This window comes from Calonectris borealis, chromosome 3 (assembly GCF_964195595.1).
Source record: "Calonectris borealis chromosome 3, bCalBor7.hap1.2, whole genome shotgun sequence".
Classification (NCBI taxonomy): domain Eukaryota; kingdom Metazoa; phylum Chordata; class Aves; order Procellariiformes; family Procellariidae; genus Calonectris; species Calonectris borealis.
In genome coordinates this window covers 115738535-115760366 of record NC_134314.1, presented here as the reverse complement: position 1 = coordinate 115760366, position 21832 = coordinate 115738535, and the positions used below count along the sequence as shown (strand labels likewise).

Genomic DNA, 21832 nt, shown 5'->3' with positions numbered 1-21832 from the left:
GAGCCTAGCTTCACTGTCCTTGCAATGGCCCTTTAAGTAGCTGTAAACTACAATCAGCTCACTCCACAAGCCCAGCTACCTCAACATCTTACCTTTACTTATCCTCAATAAAAGGCATTGATTTGAAAAATATTCAGGGTAATAGCCCCCAGAAATTAACAACAGCCCTTGTATTTCCATGTGGAGAAGAATTGTGGAGTTGGGAGTTTCGGCCAAGATAAGACAGGAATTCGGCCTGTGTGCTGAGAACTAGCAGACACGCACATACACGTGATAAGATAAGATGTGAACACCTGGCTTAGTTGTCTCCTCTGTAAGGAAACTGAAAACATCAAGAGAATTATGTAACTGGTTAACCGTGAGAATAAGCGGATCTGAGAGCAGTCGTGTGGATCTTTGCCAAAAGGAAGAGAGACTGTTTTTCTTAGTTAATAAGGGATACGAATCAGGTCACGATTGGGGGAGACAGCGGGACCTCCCCGTTATGGTAAAGGATATATTCTCCTGTATTGTAACAATAAATGATTCTGCGCATGCTTATGTGAGAGTCCGTGCAATCATACACCACAAATGGCGTCCAACGTGGGGCACGATTGAAAAAAAAAAAAAGACAACAACCTGAAGAAAGAAGGTCTTGAAGAAAGGAAATAGAAATATCCAGTGGTGTACCCCTGTTGAGCTGGACGGAGGATAAACGGAGGATCAATATATCGAGCTCGATTCATCACCGGTCGCAGGACGATTCAGGTGAGCAGCCACGAAGTTATATGAACTTTATACATTAGTCATGGGGCAGTCAGCATCTCAGTCACAGAAGCTTCAACTTGAAATATTTCAACGTATTTTAAAGGAACAAGGTTTTAACGTCGCTCCAATACAATTGGTGAGACTCCTTGCGTGGGTCCGGGATCACTGCCCTTGGTTCCCTTCTGTAGGAACGGCTGGGTGTTATGATTTAAAGCAATGGCAAAAAGTGGGTGAGGAATTACAGACTAAACAGATTTTGCAACTAGAAGTTCCAGAGGGAATATTGATTACCTGGTGAGTTGTGTATACGGCTCTGCAAAAGTTACGCCCTGCCGAACAGGTGTTGCAAAATGTGACTGATCCAGCAATACCGGTGGGAGAATCAAAAGATGGGGAAGATTCGTTTGAACTGTTGGCTCCTGATGAAACTGTAATGCCTCACGCGGAGCCCCCGCCTCTGAAGGATGATTCGGAGCCAGATGATCCCTTTGACATGGGCTCGATAGACCCGAGAGCCTGATTTAAACCCTCCACTCTCACCAGTTAAAGCAATGGCTGCATCCGCGCCACCGGCGGATGAAATTTTACAGCGACAGAGACAAAGGACACTTTCTCGGTTGTCCGTCATGAAACCACCACCATTTGCGCCTTCCCCCCCCCCCCCCCGAGGAGATCCACTGTGGGGATCTGCGCACCCCCCCCACATATTAGCCTTTAGGTACGGTAGCGCCAAGGCTGTCCTTTGATGAGTGTCATACGGAGGCATTAAAAAAGGGGGATGTAACGCTTCTCCAGGCAATGCCTGTAATTTATCGACCTGGCGGAGCGCCAGAGTATGCTCATTTACCATATGAGGTGATTAAGGAGGTGCGCAAATCGATAAAGGAGTACAGGTTACAGGCTTCATTTACTATAAACTTACTGCAAGCAATAGGGGAATCTTATATGATGACTCCTTTAGATTGGAAGTCTATATTACGCCTTGTTTTGTCAGCGGTGCAGTATTCTGTGTGGTTTTTTAAGTATCGTGAACTTGTTATTGCAAAGGTAATGGATAATTTGGACAATTTGCAACTACCCTATGGGCGAGATGAAATGTTAGGTGAAGGGAATTGGGCGTCACCTGCTGCACAAACCATCTTACCCCATGAACTGCTTACACAGGCAGCTGATTTGGCTATGAAAGCATTAACGCGAGTGCCGGATTCTGGCAAGCCGGAATCATCATTTGCTACGATCCGGCAAGGGGCGCAAGAACGCTATGTGCAATTTTTAGATCGATTACAAACTGCTATACAACATCAGATAGAGTTTCCTGAAGCCGCTGAGTTGTTGCTTTTTCAGCTTGCAATTGAGAATGCTAATTCTGATTGTAGAAAAGCTATAGATCCCGTTCGGAATCGGGCAAAGACTTTAACTGATTTGATCAGAGCTTGTCAAAATGTGGGGTCAGAACAGTTTAAAGCAGAGATATAAGCAGTGGCGTTGGCTCAACAACTAACAGTGGCTCGAGCGGCGACTAAGTGTTTTGTATGTGGCCAGGAAGGTCATATTAAAAAAGATTGCCCCAGAGCAAGACGAGGAACAAAGGGCCAAATTAAAGGTCCCGCTCAGCTGTGTCCTCATTGTCAGAAGGGATATCACTGGGGTAACCAATGTCGATCCAAATTTGATAAGGATGGTAACCTGCTCCCAGGACTGATGTAGGGAAACGGGAGGAGGGGCGCGAGGTCCGGTGCCCCGAGAACCTTCAACAGGACCCCGATTTCAGGGCCGGTGGCTCAAGTCTCAACCTGGGCGGTGAATTCGCACAAAGTAAATGCCAACAATTGCCAACCATCCATGCCCTTAAGCCAGCTACATTCGGAAGCGCCGGGTTGGATCTGGCCACCAGCCAATCAACAGTAATATGAGATCAACCTGTTAACATACTCCCCACCGGAGTGTATGGTCCTTTACCACCACGGTTTTGTGCCTTATTGATAGGATGTTCCTCAACCTCCAAGGCAGGACTTTTTGTTCTTCCTGGGATGATTGATACTGATTATACTGGGGAAATTATGGCTTGGACTCCTACTCCTCCGTGTACTATTCCCGCGGGGGAGTGCATTGCTCAGCTAATTTTGTTACCTAATGTTCAAAGGGAGAAGGGAGATCCTGTATTAGGCCAGCAGAGGGGGTCAGCAGGATTTGGAAGCACAGGTTTGCCTCAAATATTCTGGACTCAAAAGATAACTACGGGTCAGCCTATGTTGATGTGTAAAGTAAATGGCCGTGCTTTTACTGGACTGGTGGATACAGGGGCGGATGTCTCGATAATTCAGAGATCTGAATGGCCCTCTGATTGGCCATTAGTAAAAGTTTTTGCTGCCGTTACCGAGTTGGTGGTACCCAAATACCATGGCAGAGCTTGCATTCTTTACTGGTGGAAGGTCCGGAAAATAAACATGCCATGCTGAAACCCTATGTTTTAAATGTCCCATGTACCCTATGGGGACGTGATCTGTTGCAACAATGGGATGTAGCACTTACGACACATTTTTAATGAAGGCCACTGAAGTACAGCCGCGCCTAAAACTGGCTTGGCTTACAGACAAGCCAGTGTGGGTTGATCAGTGGCCTTTGAAGGGTGAGCAGCTAGAAAAAGCTTGCGAATTAGTACAGGAGCAATTACAATTAGGACACATAGTGCCATCCACCAGTCCTTGGAACACGCTTATTTTTGTCGTATCTAAAAATCAGGAAAATGGAGATTGTTACAGGATTTGCGAGCTATTAATGCCATTATGGTATCCATGGGGGCCTTGCAGCCCGGTACCCCAAATCCTACCATGATCCCTGATGATTGGCATTTAAAAGTTATTGATCTCAAAGACTGCTTTTTTACAATTTATTTAAACCCAGAGGATTGTATTCGGTTTGCTTTTTCTGTTCCTACAATTAACAATGATCGACCTATGCAATGGTTCCATTGGGTTGTTTTACCTCAAGGCATGAAGAATAGTCCTACCATTTGTCAAGTAGTGCTGGGAGAGGCACTTTTGTCAACTCGTCAACAGTATAAAAATATGGTATCGTATCATTATATGGATGATATCTTGTTGGCAGCTGAGACAGAATCATATCTCTCTCAAATTTTTGAGTGTTTGTCCACAGAATTATATCGATATGGATTTCAGATAGCAGCAGAGAAGGTACAGTCAGTTTCTCCTTGGAAATACCTAGGCTGGAAACTCTTGTGTGTCCACAAGCCTTGCGGCTTGCTACTACTGTAAGTACTCTGAACGATCTGCAGAAGTTGTTGGGCACAATCAGTTGAGTGCGACCTCTATTGGGAATTACCACTCATGAACTGTCACCCTTGTTCTCGTTGCTGAAAGTGGATCCTGATTTGGTGTCCCCCAGATCTCTTTCGGAACCAGGCCAAGAAGCATTGCAACAGGTAATGGATAAAATTAATGATACCTTCGCACATTGAATCCGGCTATCGGTTACCAGTTCGATTGTTCCTTATTTACCACTCTTTTCAACCGTTTCCCTTACTGGGACAATGGGATGCTAGGGTACAAACCGAAAGGGATGCCTTACGCATTCTGGAATGGCTGTTTTTACCTCACTCATTTAGTAAGACCACTGCAACTGAAATGATCTCTCGTTTGATATCACAAGGTCGACTATGATGTCAACAATTGACAGGTCGAGATCCAGATGTTATGCATTTGCCTTTCACAGGAGATGAATTTTGGACATTATTACAAAACAGCCTGAGTTTTCAGATTGCAATGGCGGATTATGTTAATTCCATAGAACACAACTTACCACGCCATCGACTTTGAATTCCTTACAGTCTCTACCACTACAGCCACGCATACTATTAAGTTCTGTGCCTATTCCACAGGCGCAAACTGTTTTCATTGGTGGATCTGGAAAAACAGGCAAAGCTGTAGTGGTGTGGAAGACGCTGGGAGGACGGAAAACGTCTGAACACCAAGTGGAGGAAGCAGATCAGGCCTCCTGGTCTTCGGATGTTACTTCTCTACCTGGATCTACGCAGGTAGTTGAATTAGCAGCTGCTGTTCGCGCTTTTGAATTGTTTTCTCGAATACCACTTAATATAGTGGCAGACTCAGCTTATGTCACAGGCATAGTACAGCGCATAGAGACTGCATTTATTTGAGAAGTAGATAATAAGCAACTATTTTCTTTACTAATACAGTTAGCACAGCTGCTGCGTGTTAGATGATTTCCGTATTTTATTATGCATATCCGATCTCATACTAATTTACCAGGACCGCTCATTTCCGGTAATGCTGCTGCGGATGCACTCACTCTGATGGCAGTCCTACCTCGCCGTTTGGAACAAGCAAAATTATCCCATGAATTTTTTCATCAGAATGCTCGCTCCTTACGGAAGCAGTTTTCTCTTACAGCTGAACAGGCCCAGGACATCGTTCGTGCTTGCCCGGATTGTCAGCGGCTCACGCCAATGCCAGTAGTATCTGCTGTGAATCCCAGGGGACTGACTTCCAATGAACTACGGCAGATGGATGTTACTCATGTTTCCTCCTTTGGTCGTTTGCGCTTTGTTGATACCTTTTCTGGGTTTTTGGTTGCAACGGCTCATACGGGTGAACGTGCTCGTGATGTTATCAAACATCTTCTTCGATGCTTTGCAGTATTGGGGGTCCCCCGTAAACTCAAAACAGATAATGGACCTGCCTATGTCTCTAAATGGTTGTTACTATTCCTACAGGCATGGGGCGTGTATCATGTTACAGGTATTCCGCATTCCCCCACAGGTCAAGCAATTGTGGAACGTGCTCACTCTTCCTTAAAGCTGATTCTTGAAAAACAAAAAAGGGGGAATCCACTGGGAACTACCCCTCAGGAGATGTTAGATAAAGCCACATATGTATTAAATTTTTTAAATTTGTCAGGGACAAGGCAGCAATATCATTCAGCTGCTGACCGGCATTTTCGAACAGGAGAGGTTACTGAAGTGTATCCAAAGGTATTTTATAAACACTTAGAATCTGGTCTATGGAAAGGTCCGGTTCCCTTGTTTACCTGGGGACGGGGATACGCTTGTGTTTCTCTTCCTACAGGCCCATATTGGGTCCCTGCGAAGAATGTCAAGCCAGCGCAAGTGTTGGCAGATGGCCCAGAAAAAGGATCCGAGGAAAAACAACGAGAGGATGCTGCTCCTACGACGGTTTGGTAATGCAATCAGGTCAACATTAGTAATATCGTCTACAGTGCTGTTTTCTGATCAATCTTGTCCCACGATAATACTATGGGGAATTGGCACTACCATGATGTTTCAACCTGTGGAAGCTCACGTTTATTGCGCACATGTGGTGGACCCTCCTTTTTTCCGACCTTTGACATGGTGGGACGCGTCGTTACCGATTAGCAATAGTGATACTTTATGGTCAGGTGGCATTTGGATTCCCCCATCTCTAGATGGGAAAGATTATACATATTATGCTAACGACACAATGTTTGTTTCTGATTTTCCTCCATTATGTCTTACCGTAGATAATAAGTCAGAGTATTGTGTGATCGTTGAAACACAGCAACACTTAGTAGCAGTGTCACATGGAAAACGGGTGAACCTTACTATGGTCACCATTCCTAGGTTGGCATCAAAAAATACTATTGATAATGATATGTTAATTGGTGACTTTGTTCCTGATTTTCCGCAATGCATTTTGCACAAACTCTCATCGATCACACGATTTGGTTGGAAGCCATGCTTCGGAGAACAGCCTCGAGAACAAAATTTAACCATTGGTCGTATTATAGATTGGGGCCCTTATGGGTCATTTTGGGATCCATCTTTGAATCAATCTGTTTTGCCTTTTCAGAAAGCCAATCATTCAATAGTCTGGCACAATGGTGGGTCCACAGGACCCATCCTACAGATGGAGTATAATGGTTCATTTTCTCCTCCACAACCGAATGTGTGGCATTTAGCTTTGCCTATTTTTACGAGGCAACTGTCTCAAGTATGGATTGTCAACAAAACACAAGCTAATCTGAGTATAAACTGCACATGAGGTAAGTGAGGCATTAACCAATGTTACTAAAGAATTCCAAATTCAAAAGAAAGTTGGTGAGGAGGTATTATCTTGGCTACAAGCCCTAGAGGCTACTGTGATGTGGTTGGGGGATCGGCAGGAAGCGTTAAAAACGAGAATTAGTCTGCTGTGTGATTGGGAACACGTACACAAATCTTTATGTGTAACCATGGAATTCGTCACAACATGATTGGACTTTTATTAAGTGACATTTGATGGGAGCATTCGATTTGTCATTGCAGTGAAATATTCAATCTTTACACGATCAGCTGCAGGATCAGATTCACAGATTACAGGAATTGACTAGCCAAAGTGTGTTTGACAGGTTACAGCAAGACTTGTCTTGGATAAATCAAAAAAATTGGTTTAATGGCCTCAATCTACACATGTAGGTGTCTATTGGTATAGGGGTAGGAATGTTTATTTTGTTCCTAGTGTTCCTGCAGGTCCTTCGGTCTGCAATCTGCAACGTGCGTAAAATAGAAGCTCGCGTCATGGTGACCCTACTTACCAATGGGGTGGTGATAAACAAAAAAGGGGGAGATGTGGAGAAGAATTGTGGAGTTGGGAGTTTCGGCCAAGATAAGACAGGAATTTGGCCTGTGTGCTGAGAACTAGCAGACACGCACATACGCGTGATAACATAAGATGTGAACACTTGTCTCCACTGTAAGGAAACTGAAAACATCAAGAGAATTATGTAACTGGTTAACCGTGAGAATAAGCAGATCTGAGAGCAGTCGTGTGGATCTTTGCCAAAAGGAAGAGAGACTGTTTTTCTTAGTTAATAAGGGATACGAATCGGGTCACGATTGGGGGAGACAGCGGGACCTCCCCGTTATGGTAAAGGATATATTCTCCTGTATTGTAACAATAAATGATTCTGCGCATGCTTATGTGAGAGTCTGTGCAATCATACACCACATTTCCACTTGTTTAAGGTAAATGCAGCTTAAGGGCTTTTTTGAGAAAATACAGAAAAAGCTTAGATCAGTCTGTTATTCTAAGACATACAACACACAATTGAAATGACAAACTACGCATCTCCCTTCGCCTTTGCTAAATTCTTTTAAAACACAGATACTTTAGCACATCTGTGAAGGAAGTATTTTGGCAATCACTCCACTACAACAAGAAACTCTGAAACTGAAGCTAAGCTGCTCATTCGCAATAGGTTTCTCTCCACTGCTTTTGGAAGGGTCTTCTAAGGAAGTCTTACTTTCAGTCCGGCAGCCCTGATTGCTCTTTCTCTCTGGTACCACACACCTCTCTCCAGCTTTCACTTGACATTCCTCAGATACAGTCTCTATCACTTGTTCTGTTTTCTGTCTTTTAGTTGCAATGTTTGTCTCTTCTTCTGATTTTCTTTTCAGAGGTGATGGGTTTTCTTGAGAGACATCGTCTTTTTTCCCCTCACTCCCATGAAGGTTTCTCCAAATAGAGATAACATCCAGCCAATACTTTGGTTCCTCAATGACAAGCTTTTAATCTCATGCCGCATTTTCCCTGGAAGAAAAAGCAGTTTCAGGTTAAGTAGTTCAGTCTCAGCATTTGATTTTCCTATGGATTGAGAACAGCTGTTAACAGAGACTGTGTTCAGATTTTATTGATGTGTGAATCCAGGAACCACAGCAGCAGCAGGCACAGCTGAGCTCTCAACACCAAACATACCTCACCAGCAAAGACCCAGGCATCCCTCTGATTACAAGCTCTGCAGAACCAAGATCAAATCGTGCAGGGGTTGAATTCTGGAGAATAATTCAGCAGTTCTAGAAAACCAAACCACCTCTCAGTCTCATTCCCAGGCACAGAGGACCAGTCTACCATGCCATCCTCCCCAGAAAGCACTTGGTCCAGGATTAGAGATGTGGGACACTTGTTTCCAGGATTGAAAGACAGACATGAATATGAATCACTTTGATTCAGCTCTGAATAAAAGCCACAAGTTTATTCTTTTATAAAAGGAAATCTCTCCTTCCTATTCACCAACCTGCCTTCAATCCTGCAAAGTCTCTGACACATGCCTAAACTTACACCTATGACTCTTAACCTAGCCACAAGAGAGGCACAAGGAATATAGAGGCCAATTCACTTAAAAACCTTGAAGCTGGTCAAGGGCGGGGGCGGGGGGGAAGGGGGAAAAAAGGTATTTCTAGTTCTCATTTAGAATCATGGTTAAATTTGATCCTTAAAGCTGAAGGCCATCTGTGATCTCCCAAAAAATACTCCACCAGCACGCAGATATCCATCCATCTTACTTGGAATTCTTATCCCATCACTGACAGAGAATGTGACCCGAGTAGCTGAGATTTACAATAAATCTGTGTACTGAACAGTTAAGTGACACAGGATATATGTCTGGATCCACTTCGCATAAAAGAAAATGACTCACTGTTAAAATGCATAAAAGGGGTCCAGAACTGGACTTCAGTTTCAGGGTGGGGTGGTTTTTTTTTGGTTTTGTGTGTTGTTTTTTTGGGGGGGCAAGTGGTTGAGTTACACATACACCTATATGTACAGGGCCAGCAGAACACAAGCTGGTAAGATATCTATTTCAAACAATTTAAAAGCCATTTTTCAGCACAAAAAAGCATTGAAAACATACCTGGGTGAAAGATACTTCAGAACTGATTACTGTCAGCTAGAAGTACAGATGTTAGTAAATAAATAAAATAAATCAAATATTAACTTTATAAATAGGACTTGAACTGAGGCTTCACGTCTCTGTGCACCCACCGTGAGCAAACCGGAGGGGATGACCCGAGGGAAGGAGTCAGTGCCATACCTTTATTTCTAGAAACTGCAAGTGGCGTGTGTTTCTTAAGCAGCAAAAACAGTCGCTCTCCAGACTTGAGTTTCCTCAGCTCGCCCGGCTCCGCCTCTGTGCTGAAGAAGACCTTTCCCGAGACGCAGTCCACCTCCGGGCAAAAACAGAAACCAAACCAACCCGGCAGGTGTTTTGGGTGAGCACCGTCAGCAGCCCCTCACACCCGCTCGTTCCTTCGCAGGGAGAAGGGCAGCGCAGACCTCAGCTCACCGGGGTGGCGAGGGGACACGGCCTGACCGAGTGGGAGATGTCCCTGCCCACGGCAGGGGCCGGGCCAGACGGGCCTTAGGGGTCTCTTCCCACCCAGACCAAAACCAGACCCGTGGGGCCCCACGCAGGCAGCGCGGCTCCGGGGCGCGAAGCGAACGATGCCGCGTGTCCCGCCGATCCGGACGGGACCGCCCCGGCTGGGCACCGCCACCGGCTCCCCCCTCACCTCCGTGGCGCCGAGCCGCGCCCGCACCTCCCGCGCGAGGAAGGGCTCCAGCCCTCAGCCCGCCGTGCAGAAGTACCGACCGCCCCCCGCCGCCCTCAGCGCGGGCCGAGGGGCCTGGCGGGACCGGCCCACCTCGGCGGGGCCCCGCCTCGGGGGCGGCTCTGCCGCGGTGAGCCCGCCCTGGGAGCGGGCCCGCGGTAGGGTGCGAGTCCTCGCTGCCGCCTGCGTCGGTACCAGAGAAGCGTCCTTCAAAGGACCTTCAAAGCTTTGTCCTACAAAGCCTTTTGTACCCTCGGGGCGCAAATCTTCACCTGCCCCCACGGGACCACTTCTCCAGTTTGTCGTTTACCACCGTGGCGGGAGGTGACGCCCTGAGGGACCGTGAGTGCAGGCGGTGAGATGAATTACTGCAGCGCAGCTCTCGCTCCTCCTGTTTCAGCACCAGACCGCGCCACCGCTCCTGACAGGGCTGATGGGGAGAGGAGGATTGCTGTGGCGCAGAAGTGGTGTCTGCATCCACACCATTTGGGAGGAAAATTTGTAGACCCCGCCGTGAGTGATTCAGCACCCACGGCCCAGGGGGAAGCGCCAGGAGGGCAGCTGGGAGCCAGCAGCTCTCCCCCACAGGCGACCTTCTCTGCTGTAGGATGTTTATTCTCCAAACTGCTCTGTTGTATGGGGCAATGTTCTCATCCCCCGTTCCCACTTGTTTACGGGGGACAGAGTCAGAGTGTGAAGTAGCACAGGTCTCATGAGTCATGTATAGTCCAGTTTCTGAGTGGGCCCAAAGGAAATGCTCGAACAGTAGGAAAAGTGAAATTCTGTGTCGCCTACCACAGCTGACGCATCTCTGGATTAATCAAAAAACAAGGGGTGACCGTCCCTTGGCAGTCCCTTCTCAGCCATACCAATACTTGTCCTCTGCGTTGACTCACCTAACATCAACCCATCCCTGTCAGTCATGAGAGCCAAGCTCCAAAATGGCCAAAAACCACATGCGGCTGCAAAAGAGAAGTAACCAGGACTGCAATCTATTGCTGGGCCTCACCTTCCCTTGGCAGCCTCTTCTCAGCCCCACCAACACTGGGGCCCTGTGCTTGTTTTCTGACCTAACATCACCCTATCCCTCATGTCATCAGAATCCAGCTCCAAAACGAACACCGACCACATGGGGCTCCAACACAGGAGTAGCCAGGACTGAAGGCTGATGCTGGCCCTCGCCTTCCCTTGGCACACCCTTCTGAGCTCCACCTACACTGGAGCTCTGCGATTGTTTTCCGACCTAACATCAACCTATCTCTGACGTCTTCAGAGCCTAGCTACAAAAAAGGACTGCCACCACATGGGGCTCCAACACAGAAGTAGCCACGACTAAAAGCTGATGCTAGACCTCACCTTCCCTTGGCAGCCCCTTCTCAGCACCACCAATGCTGGCCCCCTGTCTTCATTCTCCCGTCCAACATAAAATTACCCCTTAAGTCATCAGAGCCCAGCTCCAAAACGAACATCGACCACACAGGGCTCTGACACAGAAGTAGCTGGGACAGAAGTCTACTGCTGGGCCTCACATTCCCTTGGCAGCCCCTTGTCAACCCAACATACTCGGCCCCCTCCCATTGTTCTCCCACCTAAACATCAACCTATGCCTTACTGTCGTGATACCCCAACTATGAAATGGCCAACCACCACATGGGGCTGCAATGCAGAAATAGCCAGGACCGAAGGCTGATGCTGGGCCTCACCTTCCCTTGGCAGCCCTTTCTCAGCCCTACCAACACTGGCTTTGTTCTCCCTTTGTTTCCCACCTAAACATCAACCTATGCCTTACGGACATCAGAGCCCAGATCTGAAAGAGCCTCACACCATACGGGGCTCCAACGCAGAAGCAGCCAGGACCAAAGGCTGATGCTGGCCCTCACCTTCCCTTGGTAGCCCCTTCTCAACCTGACCAACACGGCCCCCTCCCATTGTTCTCCCACCTAAACATCAACCTATACCTTACAGTCATCAGAGCCCTGCTCCGAAACGGCCACCCACCACATGGGGCTCTAACACAGAAGTAACCAGCAGTGAAGCGTGATCCTGTCCCTCACCTATCCTTGGCAGCCCCTTCTCAGCAACACCAACACAGGGGCTCTACGATTGTTTTCTGAGCTAACATCAAGCTATGCCTCATGTCAGCACAGCCCAGCTCCAAAACGTCCACCCACCACATGGGGCTCTAAGACAGAAGTAGCCAGGACAGAAGGCTAATGCTGGACCTCACCTTCTCTTGGCAGGCCCTTCTCATCTCCACCAACACAGGCCCCCCTCCCATAGTTCTCCCACCTAAATGTCAATCTATGCCTTACTGTCATCAGAGCTCAGCTCCAAAATGGCCACCCGCCGCATTGGGCTCCAATGCAGAACTAGCCAGGACGGAAGGCTGATGCTGGACCTCACTTTCCCTTAGCAGCCTCTTCTTAGCCCCACCAACCCTGGAGCTCCCCGATTCTTTTCCGACCTAACATCAACCTATACCTTACTTCATTGGAGCCCAGCTCCCATGGGGCTCCCAACAACCCAACACATGGGGCTCCAAACCAGAAGAAGCCAGGACTGACAGCTATTGCTGGGCCTAACAATCCCTTGGCAGCCCCTTCATAAGCCCAGCCAACAGCGGTGCCCTGCATTTGTTCTCCTGTCAAACATCGAGTATCCCTTACATCATTGTCCAGCTCCAAAACGGCAAGCCACCAGAGGGCGCTCTAACAAAGAAATAGGACAGAAGCCTGATGCTGGCCCTCACCTTCCCTTGCCATCCCCTTCTCAGTCCCACCAACAACGGGGCTTTGTGTTTGTTATCTCTCCCAACCTCAACCTAGCCCTTACCCCCATCAGAGCCAAGCTCCGAAACGGCCACCCATCTCATGGGGCTCAGGCACAGAAGTAGCCAGGACTCAAGGTTGATACTGGCCCTCACATTCTCTTGGCAGCCCCTCCTCAGCCCCATCAACACAGGGGCTCTGTGTCCGTTCTCGCACCTAACCGCAACCTAGCCCTTACCCTCATCAGAGCCAAGCTCCGAAGCGGCCACTCACCACCTGGGGCTCAGGCACAGAAGTAGCCATGACTCAAGGTTGATGCTGGCACTGACCCTCTCTTCACAGCCCTCCTCAGCCCCCACCAACACTGGGGATCTCTGTCTGTTCTCGCACCTAACCTCAACCTATCACTTACCTCATTAGAGCCAAGCTCCAAAGAGGCCACCTACCACATGGGGTTGCAACAGAGTATAGCCAGGATAGAAGGTTGATGCTGGCCCTCACGTTCCCTTAGCAGCCCCTCCTCAGCCTCACGAACACTTGAGCTCTTTGTTTGTTCACATTCCTAACATTATCCTATCCCTTATCCTTATCAGCCACAAGCTCTGAAGCGGCCACCCACCACATGGGGCTCAGGCACAGAAGTAGCCAGGACTCAAGGTTGATGCAGGCCCTCACCTTCCCTTGGCAGCCCCTTCTCAGCGCCACCAACACCGGCCCCCTCCCTTTGGTCTTCCACCTAAACATCAACCTATATCTTACCTTCATCAGATCCAGGCTTGAAACGTCTACCCACTAGATGGCGCTCCAACACAGAAGCAACCAAGATTGTCCATTGTTCGTTGCGCTTGCCTTCTCCGGCAGCCTTTTGAGGTCCCCATCAACACCGGGGCTATGCGCTTGCTGTAGCACTCAACCATCAACCTTGCCGAATCCAACTGGAAAGCAGTCAAGCGCCCCATCGAGCTCCCACACACATTTAGCCAGGACTGAAAGGTGTTCGCGGCTCTCACCTTCCCTTTACAGCCCCTTCTCAGCTGCCCAGCACCCAGCCACCTCCAGCACCGCAAATGCGCAACATCCAGCACACCTAGCATCCCTTGATACCATTGGCAGTGCTTGGTGCTGGGCATGTGTCAGTGCTGGGCTGTGGGTGTACTGTGTGCTAGGCCCTGAGGGTTCCGCACATGTCTGGGTGCTGGGAATGACCAGGTGATGATCATGTGTGGGTGGTGGATGCTGGCTACAGGCAGTGCTGGGCACTGGCTGCTCTGGGTGCTGGTCATTGGGGGTACTGGGTTCTAGGCACTGGGGGTGCGGGGTGCTGGGCATCTCTGGGTGCTGTCCATGTCCAAGTGATGGGTCCTGGGCACTGGGTCTGCTGGCCATTGGGGGTGCTGGGGACTATGCATATCAGGGTGCTGGCCATGCCTGTGTACTGAGTGCTTGGCACTGTGTTCTGGGTGATGGGGATGCTGGCTGGTGGGCATTGTCTGTGTGCTGGTTTTTGGGCACCGTCAGTGGTAAGCATGGAGTGCTTGTTTTGGGCATTTCCTGATCCTGGCTGTTGGGTGGTGGGGGTTCTGAGTGCTGTGCAAGTGTGGGTTGCTGGGTGACGGATGGAGGGAGCTTTGGGTGTGCTAGTGTCTGTATGTCCACTAGGAGTGCTGGGTAGTGGGTATTTCCCTGTGCTGTGCATGTCCTAATGCCAGATGCTGTGCGCTGGGGATGCTGGGCAATGGGGTAGGTGCGTGCTGTGAACTGAGATTGCTGGGTGCTGGCCAGTGTGAGTGTTGGGGGCTAGGTACTGGGAGTGCTGATTTCTGGGCCCTGGGAGTGCTGGGTACCATGCATAAGCGGGTGCAGGGTATGTCTTGGTGCTGGGATTACTGTGTGTTGGGGGTATTGGGTGCTGGGCACGGGGCTGTTGGGTGCTGGGCATGTCCAGAAGCTTGGCGTGACCAGGTGCTGGGCACTGGGGGTGCTGGCTGGTGAAAGCTAGGGGTGCAGGCTGTGGGCATTTCTGTTCCTGGACATGACCGGGTACAGGGTTTTGTGGGTGCTAGGCGTGTCCAGTTGCTGGGCACGTCCAGATGCTGTGTGCTCGGCACTTGGGGTTCTGGGTGGTGGGCAGTGAGGGTGCTGGGCGCTGGGGATGCTGGGTGCTGGGCGCTGGGGCTGCTGGGTGCTGGGCATGTCCAGGTGCTGTGTGTTGGCATTGGGTGTGCTGGGTTGTGCGCGTGTCCGGGAATTAGTGCTGGGCCATGTGGGTGCTGGGCCCTGGGAGTGCTGTGTACTGGGCAGTGGGATTTCTTGGTGCTGGGTGGAGGGTATGATGGGTGCATGTCGTGGTTTAACCCCAGCCAGCAAATAAACCCCACGCAGCCACTCGCTCACTCTCCCCGTGGGACGGGGGAGAGAATCGGGAGGGCACAAGTAGGAAAACTCCCGGGTTGAGATAAAACCAGTTTAATAATTGAAATAAAACGAAGTAGAACAGTAATAATAACAAGAACAACAACAATAACAGACTATACAAAGCAGGCAATGCACAATGCAACTGCTCACCGACCGCTGACCGCGTGTCATGAACGCGGGAGGAGCCTCCACACCCCCCCTCGTTTTTATACTGAGCATGATGTCCCAATCTGAAACGAAGAAGTCTCCGAAAAACTCTCTAAGACTCAATTTAGAGTTTTAGAAAGCACGTATTCTTTATTGCAGCGCTGGACGCACAGGGCATCGCTCCACCTAGTGTGCGTGCCAGATCACGTAACCATAGGGGTTAAATGCAATTAGAGTATACATATTCATTACATTTCCAACAAATAATCTAAATATTCATGTTATTTCCCGGGATTCATTAACATATGCAAATGTCCCTGACGCATGCGCCCTTGTGCTCTTTGGTGGTCTTTCGGGGTCCTCTGGTGGTCGTTGATAGTCTTCATCACGGTGCCCTCTGGTTGAACTCAGTCTTCATGCATGCTCCGTTAGTCCCTTGGCTTAGTTTACATGTTTTTCACTTGTAACAAGCTAGCTTATTCCAGTATACCCTTCCCTATCAACCCTACAAGGTTAGCTTCTCCATCTAATTAACGTAAAGCACAAAGTTTCAAGGTTCTTTTATCTATTGAATGCCCGGCCTATCTATTCATGAAGCATTCCTAACCCATCTACATCATCCGAACCAAGGAATCTCATGTCTCTTCACTGTTCCTTTCCTTCCTTATAAGGTTGTTCTGTTTCCGTGATTACTGCTTACTGGAGCCCAACAATGCTTTCAAGATACACAATTTATCTACATACCTACAAACACAACACCTGTTAGTTACCTCACTTTAAACAACAAATCTTAACAAACTGTATCCACTACATCAATTTGAGACTTATGATATCGCTCTCTATCAATCCCCCCTTTTCTTTTGAGGGTATATAGTTAAAACTATATCCCTCAATAAATTAAAATCCTTTGAGACCATAGAAGGGGAACTTAACTGTAGTTCTTATATTAGTCTCACGCTCTCAGAACTTTGGCTTCCAATTACAGAACAACATTTCCAAAAACACTGTGCTATTACAGATATGCAAACAAAGCCTAATATAACAATCATAAGAATACCTAACAACTTTTTCACCCATTGACTAAGGTCGGGAATCCATGAAGTTAACCATTTGAATGTTTCCCCTAATCCATATGAAGTGTCATCTAAAATTAATTTCCACAATATTCTGGAGGGTATTATAATACGTTCGTCTGGTGTATATACCCATCCGTCATCTTTTTCTTTCCCTCCTAAGTCATCAATCAAATTCCTATCTTCCTTTGAATATTTTTCAGAGCCTAAATTTAATTTTAACACTTGAAATTTACCGTCTGGAATCAAAGCCAATGTTTCAACTTCCGTCTTTTCTGCGGCTTGCCTGGCCTCATGATGTGCCAATTTAGTTCCGATTTCCTGTTCAGTGTTACCTTTTTGGTGTCCTCTGCAATGCATAATGGCCACTTTCTCTGGCAATTTTACAGCTTCTAGGAGTTGTAAGATTTCTTTTGCATCTTTTATCTGTTTTCCTTGGGCTGTAAGCAATCCTCATTCTTTCCAAATGGCTCTGTGGGCATGTACCGCTCCAAAGGCATATTTAGAATCAGGCCATATATTAATTTTCTTCCCTTTTGACAATTCTAGGGCTTGAGTCAAAGCAATTATTTCGGCCTTCTGTGCAGATGTCCCAACAGGTAAAGGTTTAGCCTCTATAACCTTATGGGCGGTAGTCACAGCATACCCAGCCTTACGTTCTCCTTGCTTCACAAAGCTGCTCCCGTCTGTGAACCATGAGTCCTCAGCATCCTCTAGTGGGTCTTCTTTTAGGTCTGGTTGACTTGAATAGACGGCTTCCGTTGTCTCCAAACAGTCATGCAGGTTCTGAGGTACCTCCACTGAGGAAAGACGCTGGGCTTACAATATTAGTAGTCTGTATATTAACGTCATCCTGCTCTACCAAAATAGCTTGGTATTTCAAAAATAGAGCAGGATAGAGCCAGTGACTCCCCTTTTGTTCTAATACTGCTGAAACTGTATGAGAGACCAACACCATCATTTTCTGACCATAGTAAACTTGTGAGCTTCCTGAACGTTAGGGACGACCGCTGCCAAGCCTCGCAGGCATCCGGGCCATCCTTTACTCACTTCATCTAATTGTTTGGAGAAGTATGCAACCGCTCTCTTGTGGGGTCCTAGTCGTTGAACAAGCACTCCCAGCACTATGCCCTGTCTCTCACGAGAAAACAGCCAAAAGGGTTTTGAAATATCTGGGAGGCCTAAAGCTGGGACTCTCATAAGTTCCATTTTTAACTTTTGAAATGCCCTCTTTGCTTCCCCAGTCTAAACTAGTTTCAACGGGTTTTCTTTCAGCAGCCTCACTGCCCACCACCCAGAACCCCAAGTGCCGAGCACACAGCATCCGGACATGCCCAGCACCCGGTCATAACCAGCAACTGGAAATGCCCACAGCCAGCACCTCTAGCTCCTAGCAGCCAACACTCCCAGTGCCCAGAACTCAGCACCCGGACATGCCCAGCGCCTACCACACAGCACCCACACTGCCCAACACCCAGCACCCACACATACCCAGCACAACCAGGGCCCAGGGCACAGCACATGCCAGGAATCCAGCACCCCCGGAGCACAGCACCCAGCAACCCCAGCGCAGCCACCCAGCACCGAATATGCCCAGCACCCAGTACCTCCAGCACCACCACCAAGAGATACCCTGCACTCTGTTATGCAGAGTACCCAGCAATGCCAGGGTGCACCACCCCCAGCACTCGCACCGCCCAACGCCCACCACCTGGACATGCCCAGCACACAGCACCCCCACTACCCCACACCCCCAGTGCCCGCTACCCAGCACCCAGATATGCCCAGCAACCAAACATGCCCATCACACCAGAACTCAGCAAACCAGCCCCCAACATCCCCAGTGATCAGTACATAGCACCCAGACATGCGCAGCACCCAAAACCCGCATCACTCAGCACCCCCAGTGCCCTGCACCCACTACCCTGTACCCAGACATACCCAGCACCCAGGCATACACAGCACACAGCACCCAGCACTCAGAACCCTACCACACTGCACCCATCATACCCTCTGCCCGGCACCAAGAAACCGCACTGCCCAGCACGCCCATGGCACAGCAGCCCCATGGCCCAACATTAACTCCCGGACACGCGCACAACCCAGCACACCCGCAGCCAAAACACAGCGCCCGGACATACGCAGCATCCCCAGTGCCCAGCACCCTCACTGCCTGCCACCCAGAACCCCAAGTGCCGAGCACACAGCATCCGGACATGCCCAGCACCTGGACACACCCAGCACCCACGAGACCCAGCGGTTATAACCAGCAACTGGAAATGCCCACAGCTTGCACGCAGCACCACCAGTGCCCAGCACACAATACCCCCAGCACCCTGCATCAAGTCTTACCCTGCACCCTCTTATGTATATTACCGAGCAGCCCAGGGCACGGCCTCCAGCACCTACACCAGCTAGCACCCAGTAGTCCCAGTGCCTGGGACCCATTACTTGGAAATTCCCAGCAGCCAACGATGCCTGGCACCCGCACAAGTCCAGAACCCACTATGCTCAGGGCCTCGCACCCAGCACCCCCACCGCCCAGCACCAGGACATGACAACCAAGGCAGCCCCCGCAATGCCCACCCCCCAGCACCCCCCACCACTCAGCAACAGAATATGCCCAACACCAGGCACCACCAATGTGGAGCAAGGGGTGCTATGTGTGGTGGATACGGCGCATTTGCGGTGCTGGAGGTGGCTGGGTGCTGGGCAGCTGAGAAGGGGCTAGCAAGGGAACGTGAGAGCCGCCAAAAGCTTTCAGTCCTGCCTGTTTGTGTATGGGAGCCTGAGGGGGTGATTGACCGCTTTGCAGTTGGGCTGTGGCAATGTTGATGGTTGGGTGGTAGAGTGAGACAGCAGAGCCCCCTGAAAGGGCTGCCACGACAGGCAAGAGCAAGAAACAGCTTTCAGATCCTTCTGTCTTGGAGCGCCATCTGGTGGGAAACGGTTTCGCGAATGGGCTCTGGTGACTTTAAGGCATAGGCTGATGTTTAGCTGGGAGAATCAAGGGAGGGGGCCGGTGTTGTCGGGGCCGGGAAGGAGCTACTTCTCTGTTGGAGCCCCATGTGGTGGGAGGCGTTATCTAACGCAGAACCTCAACCTAGCCCTTACCCTCATCAGCCACAAGCTCCGAAGTGGCCACACACCACATGCGCCCTCGAGCCCATAATTTCCAACACCGAAGGCTTATACTAGCCCTTACCTTCCCTTAGCAGCCCCACCAATACTGGGGCTTTGTGTCTGTTCTCGCACCTAACCTCAACCTAGCCCTTACCCTCATCAGCCACAAGCTCCGAAGCGGCCACACACCACATGCGCCCTCCAGCCCATAATTTCCAACACCGAAGGCTTATACTAGCCCTTACCTTCCCTTAGCAGCCCCACCAATACCGGGGCTTTGTGTCTGTTCTCGCACCTAACCTCATCCTAGTCCTTACCATCATCGCCCACAAGGTCCGAAACGGCCACCCATCGCATGGGGCTCAGCCTTTGAAGTAGCCAGGACTCAAGGTTGATGCTGGCACTGACCGCTGCTTGGCAGCCATCCTCAGCCCCACCAATACTGGGGCTCTGTGTCTGTTCTGGCACCTAACCTCAACCTAGCCCTTAGCCTCCCTCATCAGAGCCAAGCTCCGCAACAGCCGCACACCTCATGGGCCTCAGGCATAGAAGTAGCCAGCAGACAATGTTGATGCTAGCACTCATATTTGCTTCCCAGTCCCACCAACACCCGGACTCTGTGTCTGTTTTGGCACCTAACCTCAACCTAGCCCTTACCCTCATCAGCCACAAGCTCCGCAACTGCCACTCACCACATGGGCCTCAGGCACAGAAGTAGTCAGCACAAAAGGTGGACGCTGGCCCTCGCATTCGGTACGCAGCCCCACCAACACTGGGGCTCTGTGTCTCTTCTGGCACATAACCTCAACCTAGGTCTTACCCACCTCAGCCACAAGCTCCGATGCGGCCACCCACCACATGAGCCTCAAGCACAGAAGTAGCCATGGCTCAAGGTTGATGCTAGCACTAACCCTCGCTTGGCAGCCCTCCTCAACCCCACCAACACTGGGGCTCTCTGTCTGTTCTCGCACCTAACCTCAACCTAGCCTTACCCTCATCAGAGCCAAGCTCCGAAACGGCCACGCACCACATGGGCCTCAGGCATACAAGAAGCCAGCAGACAATGTTGATGCTGGCACTCATATTTGCTTCACAGCCCCAGCAACACCGCAGCTCTGTGTCTGTTCTCCCACCTAACCTCAACCTAGCCCTTACCCTCATCAGCCACAAGCTCCGAAGCGGCCACCCACCACATGGGGCTCAGGCACAGAAGTATCCAGGGTCAAGGTTGATGCTGGCCCTCACCTTCCTTTAGCAGCCCCTCCTCAGCCCCACCAACCCTGGCCCCCCCGCCTCTCTTTGGTCTCCCACCTAAACATCAACCTACATCTTACCTTCATCGCAGCCAGGCTCCAAAACCTCTACCCACTGGCGCTCCAACACAGTAGGAACCAAGATTGTCCATTGTTCGTTGCGCTTGCCTTCTCCGGCAGCCTTTTGAGGTCCCCACCAACACCGGGGCTATGCGCTTGCTGTAGCACTCAACCGTCAACCTTGCCGAATCCAACTGGAAAGCAGTCAAGCGCCCCATCGAGCTCCCACACACATTTAGCCAGGACTGAAAGGTGTTCGCGGCTCTCACCTTCCCTTTACAGCCCCTTCTCAGCTGCCCAGCACCCAGCCATCTCCAGCACCGCAAATGCGCAACATCCAGCACACCTAGCATCCCTTGGTACCCTTGGCAGTGCTTGGTGCTGGGCATGTGGCCGTGGGTGTACTGTGTGCTAGGCCCTGAGTGTAGTGGGTTTCACACATGCCTGGGTGCTGCGGTTGCTGGGTGTTGGGCATATCTGGGTGCTCGACATGTCCCTGTGCTGGGCACTGGGAGGTCTTGGTGCTGGGAATGGGCGGGTGGTGGATGCTGGCTACAAGCAGTGCTGGGCACTGGCTGCGCTGCGTGCTGGTCATTGGGGGTACTGGGTTCTAGGCACTGGGGGTGCGGGGCATGTCCAAGTGATGGGTCCTGGGCTCTGGGACTGCTGGGCAGTGGGGATGCTGGGCACTATGCATATCAGGGTGCTGGCCATGCCTGTGTACTGAGTGCTTGGTACTGGGTTCCTGGGATGCTGGCTGGTGGGCATAGGCTGTGTGCTGGTTGTTGAGCACTGGCGGTGGTAAGCATGGGAGTGCTTGCTGCTGGGCATTTCCTGATCCTGGCTGTTGGGTGGTGGGGGTTC

The 21832-nt window shown here is 50.1% G+C and overlaps 1 pseudogene; it reads right to left on the bottom strand.

Moving 5' to 3' along the window:
• Nucleotides 1-4194: 4194 nt before the first annotated feature.
• Nucleotides 4195-10850, bottom strand: LOC142081253 (U6 snRNA (guanine-N(2))-methyltransferase THUMPD2-like; annotated as a pseudogene).
• Nucleotides 10851-21832: the final 10982 nt, after the last annotated feature.